At 48.1% G+C, this 7,795-nt stretch overlaps 1 pseudogene; it reads right to left on the reverse strand.

Moving 5' to 3' along the window:
* Positions 1 to 323: 323 nt before the first annotated feature.
* LOC127689827 (uncharacterized) lies at positions 324 to 7,041 on the reverse strand (annotated as a pseudogene).
* Positions 7,042 to 7,795: the final 754 nt, after the last annotated feature.

Genomic DNA, 7,795 nt, shown 5'->3' on the forward strand with positions numbered 1-7,795 from the left:
CTATTTCTAACTTCCTTCATCCCCCCCCTCTTCTTTTTCTTCATAATTTTAATCTTAGAATTCTAGGACTCAGTATCTCTGCTGGAAAAATGGTATTCATATTCATCCTCTACTTTGACTATGGGTTGATACTGCTGTTACAGAACCATAAGCTGCATGGCATTTATTCTATTCCTAACAAAAGCAAGGCCTTTATTTAATAAACAAGGGCCAAAGATTAAAAGTAGACATATAATAAGTATAGGTCCCTCAAGGGCAAAGAACAAGGTTGTCATCCACGGCAACTTGTAGTACCATAATTCGAACCATCCCTGCTGTTCTCCTCATTCCTGCTTTCTCTTTTCAAGTCTTTCCCTTAACTTCTGCATAGAATCTCTGACTACTCCTGTATGGTCTGCATAGAAACAACACTCTTCTTTTAAGGCTGCACATAGCTCTCCTTCCTTTATGAATAACAGGTCCAAACCTCTTCTATTTTGTAATACTACTTCAGATAATGAGGTCAAAGATTGCTCTAAGGCATCAACGGATTTTTGAAGCATTTCTAGATCCTCAGTTACAGCTTCTTTTAGAGATTTAAAAGACTGGGCTCCTTGTCTACCTTCAACTAGGGCTGTTACCCCCATTCCTACTTCCACTGCAAGACCAGCCCCCAGCACCATACCTATGGTCAGGGAGACTGGTTCCCTCTTCATTCTTCCGTTGACATATTCATCTAAAAAGGAAGCAGGGTGATAATACATTCAAGGTAAAAGCTGAACCATGACACAAAAATCATGAGTGGGATCAAAAACACTAGTTGACACACAAGGGATGAGCCCTATATTACAGGCCCACCAGCCAGTCGGGGAAGGTACAAGGTAGGACCCCATCGTTGTCTTACTCATGGAGTGGGTTCTGCCACACAGATGTCGTTGGGAGGGAGGGGGGTTCCCTAGACAATGTCCAGTACTCCCTCCTGATGTTGTTACCTCAGTCAGGGTCAACTTCTTTCCTGTCCCCCATGACAGGAAACATGATTAGTGGTTTCATTGACTTCCCCATTAAAGGCAATTCCTTCATAGTAGGGGGTCCTGACGACAAGCATAACCAGCAGTCAGCAGTTGCATGTGGGTTGGAGCTGTTTAGGACATAAAAAGCTCCTCTGACTAGGTTAAACAGTCTCTACCCTGTTGATGGATATGTAGGGATAATGGTTGAGGGTTCGCAGGGGAGGATGGTGCAAAGAGGTCTCACCGTATTCAGAACAGATGGGGTAGTTACAGGGGCCAGGTGTTTGGGCCTGGCCGGGGGGGCCTTGTTCTAGAAGAATCTTGTTAAGTCCCACAGGAACTTGGGCTGGACTCTCTATTTGGAGTTGGATTGATATCAAGGACCCAGGTTTATTCCCATGGTTGTAGTAAACCAGTCCCCAGGACAACCCATTTAGTCAAGTAGCTAAGGGAGTGCGTTTCCCTGTGTCAGTGAACCAAATCCTTATATAATCCAGGTCCCTAAGAGAACAGGGATTGTCTGCATATAGGGGAAAAGTGACGTGCTGCCATGGTCCTGGATTTGGAAAGGAAAGGGTTATATGATCGGCTGAGTTGACAGACCATTTCCAATCTCCATCATTTGAGGTTAAACAGCTCCAAATCCTACAAAAGAATTCATCTGGCTTTCCACAACCCCTAGAGGCAGTGGCCCCAGGGCAGGCATAAAACCCCTTGCTCTGAACAATGTTATGGGGATTACTCTTGGCGGTAGGATTCATGGATCAAAAACAGAATCTGAGATCCGGCCACCAGGTGCCTGGAGGTGCAATAGTTTGGGTTCTGCCTATAATTTGTCCCGTGTTAGTATCTAGTACCTGCCAAACCAGTGATAGAGGAGCATGGGATTATCAATCCTCGGTGGGGTGCAAGCGACGTAGACTCAGCCTAAGAGGATTACCAGTCCTTTCCAGTGTCCATTCATGCTGATTAATCCTTGGGGGTGCCTTCTTGACATGTGAGGAGTGGACCCAGGTAGGAATTACCTCTACCTTCACAGCGATGGGTGTAGTCAACAGTACCAAGTAGGGTCCTTTCCACCATTGCTCGAGGTTCCCTGCTTGGTGCCTTCTCACCAGGACTGCGTCCCCCACTTCAAACTGGTGCAGCACCAGCAAGTTGCCAGAGATGTAGTTTTCTTTCAGTTGCTCCCAGATTTCTTTTCTCACGATCTTGAAAGCCTTCAGTCGAGCTAGAAGGCGAGTCAGAGGAACGGAGGAGGAGAACACATCAGGGCAAGCTCTATTTTCTGTGGTCATGTAAATGGGTGTGGGTGCATCAAACATTAATTCGAAAGGTGTTAGACCTGAAGCTCTGGGAGTGTTTCGAACCCAGAATAGGGCGTAAGGGAGAAGGACTGTACAATTGTTCCTGCCAGTCTCCAAGGTCAATTTAGTTAAGGTCTCTTTTAGAGTTCTATTCATCCTTTCTACCTGTCCTGAACTCTGTAGGCACAATGTAACTTCCAATTTATTCCCAGCTGTCTGGCCAATCCCTGACTTACCTGGGCAATGAAGGAAGGTCCTTTGTCTGAACCGATTACCTTAGGTATTCCAAAGCAGGGAAATATTTCTTCAAGTATCTTCTTGGCCACCACATTAGCTGTCTCTCTCTTGGTGGGACATGCTTCTACCCACCCTGAGAAAGTGTCTATAAAAACTAGAAGGTACTTATTGCCATATCTGGCCTGTTTTAACTCAGTAAAATCAACTTCCCAATAGGTCCCTGGTCTATCCCCTCTTAAATGTATTCAACTATGGGTCTTGTTTGGCACTGCGATAGTGAGTGCACAAGCTTGACAATTCTTTGTCTTAGTAGAGAAGACTCTACTAAGTCTTCTACCATCTTCTGAAGTTGTGGAAAATGATAAAGGTACTTATCAACCAGCTTTATCATCTTTTTCCCTCCCAGTGGGTAAGACAGTGTATGTTGGTCAAATATTCTAGCCCCTCTTCTCTTGTGAGAGTCTGTTTTTCTAAGATCTCTTCGGCTGGTTGTGATGAGGCTTTAATTGTCAACATTAGGGGGCCCTGTACTGCATCTTTAGCCACCTGGTCTGCCTTTTGATTCCCACTTTCTACTGGCCCAGTCCCCTTCTGATGTCCTGGACAGTGGATGATTGCCACTTTGTGGGGCAATTGGACAGCTTCTAGAAGACTGAGAATGTCTTCCTTATTTTTGATCTCTTTTCCAGTGAAAGTTAATAATCCGCACTGTCGGTATATCGCCCCATGGATGTGAGGTGTTGCAAAGGCGTACTGGCTGTCAGTGTAAACATTGACAGCTTTTCCCTCTGCTAGTCTCAAAGCCTGGGTTAGGGCAATAAGCTCTGATTTCTGGGCTGATGTTCCTTCTGGTAGGCTACTGGCCCATATGACAGACTCCCTATCCACTACCACTGCCCCAGCTCTGCACTTACCTTCCACCACGAAGCTGCTTCCGTCAGTGAATGAAGTCATTGCCCCGGGCCAAGGTTGGTCAGTTAAGTCTGGCCAAGTCCCAGTTTCCTCAGCCAGTATATCTCCACAGTGATGTATGGGGGCTTTGTCAGCTTCAGGCAGTAAGGTGGCAGGGTTGAGAATAGCAGGTGGAGCGAAAAAGTCACCCACTCAGTCAGCAACAAACTCTGGTAAAGGGTCATCCTGTTGTTAGTCATCCAACGGTCTGGGGGCTGTCGAATGATGCTTTCAAGGGCATGTGGGGTCACTATGGTCACATTCTGGCCCATGGTCAGTTTGGCAGCGTCTTGCACTAGTACGGAGGTAACTGCTATTGCCAGTACACAGGAAGGCCATCCGCTGGCCACTGGGTCTAGTTTCTTTGACAAGTAGGCTACAGGGCACTTCCAGGGTCCTAAAGTCTGGGTAAGGACACCCCTAGCCACTCCACTTCTCTCATCAATGTATAGGGTGAAGGGTTTCTTTAGGTCAGGCACTGCTAGGACGGGGGCCTGTAGCAGTGCCTTTTTGAGAATTTCAAAAGCTAATTGGTGTTCTTGTGTCCAGATAAATTCCCCTTTTCCTTTTGTCAGGAGGTATAAGGGGGCTGCCAGGGTTGCAAACCCCAGAATCCAGAGTCTGCAGAATCCTGCCATCCCCAGGAATTCTCCTACCTGGCGAGGTGTGGTTGGGGTCGGGATCTGGGTCACTGTCCCTTTTCTGGCTTCTGTGAGCCATTGCTGTCCATTCTTCAGGGTATATCCAAAATAGATTACCTCAGTCCGGCACAGCTGTGCCTTTTTAGCTGAAACCCGGTACCCCAACTCACCTAGCTCATCCAGGAGATTCTGAGTCCCATACTCGCATTTCTCACGTGTCTCTGTAGCCAAGAGAAGATCATCCACATAGATCAAGAGAGTCGTCTGTGGATTATTGGCTCAAAAAGGGGCTAAGTCCCAATGCAGGGCCTCATCAAACAGAGTTGGTGAATTTTTGAATCCTTGAGGCAACCTAGTCCAAGTAAGCTGTCCAGTTCTGCCATTCTCAGTGTCTCACCATTCAAAGGCAAACAAGGCCTGGCTTTTAGGGTGTAACCTCAGGCAAAAGAAAGTGTTTTTAAGATCTAACACTGTGTACCAGACTTGTTCAGGCGGCAGCGTGCTGAGTAGATTATAGGGGTTTGGTACGTGGGGTGTATGTCCTGTATTCTCTTATTGACCTCTCTAAGGTCTTGCACAGAGCAATAGTCACCCATTCCCAGTTTCTTTACTGGGAGGAGGGGGGTATTCCAAGCAGACTTACAAGGGACCAGGATCCCTTCGTGGATTAGCCTGGTGATATGAGGGCGTATGCCCTCCTGTGCTTCTTTTCCCATGGGGTACTGTTGAACCCTAATGGGAGTGGCTCCAGATTTGAGCTAGACTACTACGGGGCGGGGGGAGGTGCCTCGCCATTCCCATTCCCCCTGTCTCAGCCCAAGCCTGAGGAAAATGAGCAAGCCAATCCTTCAGCCCCTCAGGGGTGGCAGTTTTCCTTTGATAAATACGATATTCTTCTCCTAATTGCAAAGACAGCCCTAAGGTCTGAGGTGCTGTAGCGCCCCAGGACAATTCTGGTCTGGAGGGGGCAAAAGTTATTTGTGCCTTTAACTTGTTTAGCAAATCTCTTCCTAGTAGGGGCATAGGCCATTCAGGGATGACCAGAAATGAATGAGTTACTAAGTTTTTTCCTAAATCTACCATCTGAGAGGTGATCCATGGATAGGATTTTTGCCCTGTAGCCACGATTACCAGTGCCTTTCATTTCTTACCTTTCCAGAGGGGTCTTCAACACCGAGTATTCTGTGCCCATATCGATTAAGAAGTTTATGGGAGTCCCCTCCACTTGTAAGGTTACCCTAGGCTCGGGGAAGGGAGCCGAGCCCCATCTCCCCTAGTCTTCATCATCCTCGAGGGATAGCACCTTTGTCTCCTGCTTCTTCATGGGGCACTCACTGGCCCAGTGTCCTTTACCTTTACAGCATGCACATTGATCTTTCTACAGGTGCGGGTGGTCTCTTCTGGGTCTCCTTGGCCCCTGCCATCTTCTGCCCCCCAGGTTCCCTAGCTGTCTGTTCCTGTCTCTTCTGTCCCTGTCTTCTACTGTGGCCAGTATTCTAGTCAGGGTCTTTTCTTGCTTCTACTCTCTCCTATCCTCATCCTTTCTCTTCTCTCTCTTCTCTCGTTCTTGTTTCTCTTCCTCTGTCTCCCTCTTGTGATATACTTTCTCAGCCTCTCTTACCACATCTCTTACAGTTTAATCCTGCAGTTCTTCAATCCATTGCATTTTTTTCTAATGTCAGGGGCTGACTGCACAATAAAAGCCATAATCATGGAAGCTCGCTGCGCTTCAGAAGTAGGGTTGAAAGGAGTATACCTTCTGTATGCCTCCATGAGCCTCTCTAGAAAAACAGAAGGGGGGTCAGTTGGCCCCTGCATGACCTCTCTTACCTTAGCCAAATTTGTGGGCCTACTTGCGGCACCTCTGAGACCTGCCACTAGAGCCCAGCGGTAATTGGACAGCCGTTCCCTACGTTGTACCATGTTAATATCCCATTGAGGACGCGTCAAAGGGAATCCTTCATCTATCCCCTCAGGGGTCTGGACAGGGTGCCTGACATTATCTCGGACATTCTTGTGAGCCTCGAGGAAGATCCTCTCTTTCTCCTCAGTAGTGAACAAGGTCTGTAAAAGTTGTTGGCAGTCATCCCAGGTGTGCTGATGCGAATACATCAGGGACTCTATCAGTCCTGTAACCCCTGCCGGATTATCTGAAAAAGGAGGGTGATTAATTTTCCAGTTATAGACATCAGAGGAAGACAAAGACCAATACTTTATAAGCTGTAAGCCATTCTGGTCATTTGGGCCTGGGGGTGCACCAACAGCTCTAAGGGGAAGTGCCACCATGGAGTCAGCTGGTCCCTCAGGGGTGGCTCTCTGCCGACTTCTCGTCCCTGTGGAGGGGCCCTCCCTTTCTCCAGCCTCAGGGGCTGGAGCCCAGGAGAGGGCCGGTGGAGCTGAGGGTTGGGGTTCCAGTTGCGGGGCTTGACGATAAGGTGCGGGTGGGGGCGTGTGCCATTCAGGGAGTCCCTTTATCTCAGGGTAAATCTTTGGGGTAGGTGCCAGTGCAATGCTTCATCTACCATCTTCTTTTGGCTGTGGTTTTGGCTTCTCGTCTGCAGCACCTTCCCAGACAGCAGCCAGGATCCTAGAGCTGGAACAGTGGAGAGGAAGAAATGTCCAGACCCACTCAGGTGGGGATTGTGCCAGGTCCTCCCATACCGTGATGTATGGCTGTTGGTCTGGGTGTGATCCTGGTCCTTCCTGAGAGACAATGGCCTTCACGGCCCTGATAGTAGGCAAGTCAAAAGTCCCTATGGGTGGCCAGCCTACTCCAAAAGTAGGCCATTCTGAGGTGCAGAATGTCTGCCAGGATTTTTTCTTAACTTCCACTGGCAAATTCTGTCCTCTTGCCCTAACATCCATCCAGTGGTCCTTAGTCAAGGACAAAGGGGTCGTCACCATCTGTCCCATGGCAAGAAACAAGAAACACAAAAACAGAACACAAACAACACACACTAGTATGTCTAAACACACTTGCCCATGTCTGGTATTGAACAAACAGCCAAACACAACCTCTGATGGGGTAGGATTTTGCACTCTCTCCTTCTCCAGTAGAAGGAGCACTCTCTCCTTCATTCCGAAAAACCACAGTCAGGTTCTCCTGACTGTTTCCCACCCTTGGAGCATCCTCCAGGGTTACAGCCTGTGGTCCTAGGGCGTCCCCCTTCCGCAGCCACTGGGTCCTTAAGACCTATGGTGGCAGCTGTGAATCAACCACAGAGCAGGATTCCACCTCTGCTCAGATACAAATGTACAAATCGAAACTGAAACACAAACACAGCGGCACCACACTCAAACACTCAAACTCATACAAACATACCTCCAAGGGGTCTTCGGGGTTCCTGGGTGTTGTGGGGATCCTGGATGAGCCCCCACAATGTAGAACCCCCAAATCAGGGAGACCCCACTCAAATCTCGAGTTGGCGCACACCAAAGGAATCACGAGAGACCGGCTTGATGCAAAGACTCGAGGCAGTTTAATATCAGAGCTCCAGGACAACACGTGTCTCACACAGAAGACAGAAGGGTCAACCCTGAAGCTCAAAAGCTAGGGGTTTATATAGGAAAAGTCAAGGGGGTTTCCCGCGCTTTTACATGATTGGTTTATTCATACATTGGGGGAGGAATTGGCACACAATTACATCATCAGGTAGAATGTGTAGGA

Source organism: Apodemus sylvaticus, chromosome 7 (assembly GCF_947179515.1).
Source record: "Apodemus sylvaticus chromosome 7, mApoSyl1.1, whole genome shotgun sequence".
Classification (NCBI taxonomy): Eukaryota; Metazoa; Chordata; class Mammalia; order Rodentia; family Muridae; genus Apodemus; species Apodemus sylvaticus.